The sequence below is a fragment of the Coregonus clupeaformis genome, unplaced genomic scaffold (assembly GCF_020615455.1).
Source record: "Coregonus clupeaformis isolate EN_2021a unplaced genomic scaffold, ASM2061545v1 scaf0281, whole genome shotgun sequence".
In the NCBI taxonomy this organism is placed as follows: domain Eukaryota; kingdom Metazoa; phylum Chordata; class Actinopteri; order Salmoniformes; family Salmonidae; genus Coregonus; species Coregonus clupeaformis.
Window position 1 is genome coordinate 409,627 of NW_025533736.1, and position 1,674 is coordinate 411,300.

Below are 1,674 nucleotides of genomic sequence, written 5' to 3' on the forward strand. Positions count from 1 at the left end.
CTGGTGGGTTAAGTGTGTGTTTCAGGGCTGTGTGTAAGTTGACTATGCAAATAATTTGGAATTTTCAACACATGAATGTTTCTTATAAAAAGAAGTGATGCAGTCAGTCTCTCCTCAACTCTTAGCCAATAGAGACTGGCATGCATAGTATTTATATTAGCCCTCTGATTACAATGAAGAGCAAGACATGCCACTCTGTTCTGGGCCAGCTGCAGCTTAACTAGGTCTTTCTTAGCAGCGCTTGACCACATGGCTGGACAATAATCAAGATAAGACAAAACTAGAGCCTGCAGGACTTGCTTTGTGGAGTGTGGTGTCAAAAAACATGTCTTTATTACAGAAAGACCTCTCCCAATCTTTACAACCATTGAATCTATATGTTTTGACCATGACAGTTTACAATCTAAGGTAACACCAAGGACTTTAGTCTCCCCAACTTGTTCAACAGCCACACCATTCATTACCAGATTCAGCTGAGGTCTAGAACTTAGGGAATGATTTGTACCAAATACAATGCTCTTAGTTTTAGAGATGTTCAGGACCAGTTTATTACTGGCCACCCATTCCAAAACTGACTGCAACTCCTTGTTAAGGGTTACAGTGACTTCATTAGCTGTGGTTGCTGATACGTATATGGTTGAGTCATCAGCATACACAGTATATATAACATGTAAACAGCCTAACCAGCTCAGCTAGGGCGAGTAAAATGGTCAGTGAGGTGTTCTCTCATTTGTGTCTCGAAGTAGCTAGCTAGCAAGCTAGCCAACTTTAGCCAGTTAGCGTGGGTGCTTGGTTGGGACAACGCATGCATTGGCAGGCAAGCTGCAGAAGGACGAGCAGGCGATTCCCCATCGTTTATCAGTGCAATTTTGACAGCCAACTAGCTGAAAAAGTTTGAAAGGGTTTATCTAATGTTCCTTCATTAGATTTTAGCTCATCTTCCTCTGGCTAGCATTAGCTGATGATCTTGTTGTTGTTGATGTGCATATAGGGAAAGATAGCCTACCCTTGTTTGATAAATAGGACTGTAAACTTCCCAAATGTAAGAGGACTCCCGTGGTATTTAGCTACATATTTGCATAAATCCATTAATGTATATTTTGTGGCTTTTGCAGAATGTGTTATTATTATCTAAAATCGTGCTGTTGCTACTGCCTGTAAACACACAGTCCAGTTAAAAGTGAATGATGGCAGGCCCTTGTGGCAAATGGCTTGTTTGCATATAGGCCTACTGTACCTCTGATTGGCTATGGTGCACCGGTCTGCATAGACTGCGGTCCTGGACAAGACAGATGTTTTTATTAGATTTATTTACTGCTGTGTCTATTAATTGTCCAAATGCACGGCCGCTTTCCCACTCTATATTGCTATAGAATTTGCACAAATGCCTTAGTATACGTAATTCCCAAACATTCTAAGAATGTATGAAAACATGAAAATGACCATATCTACGGTTGAAGTCGGAAGTTTACATACACTTAGGTTGGAGTCATTAAAACTCGTTTTTCAACCACTACACACATTTCTTGTTAACAAACTATAGTTTTGGCAAGTCGGTTAGGACATCTAATTTGTGCATGACACAAGTAATTTTTCCAACAATTGTTTACTGACAGATTATTTCACTTATAATTCACTCTATCACCATTCCAGTGGGTCAGAAATTCACATACA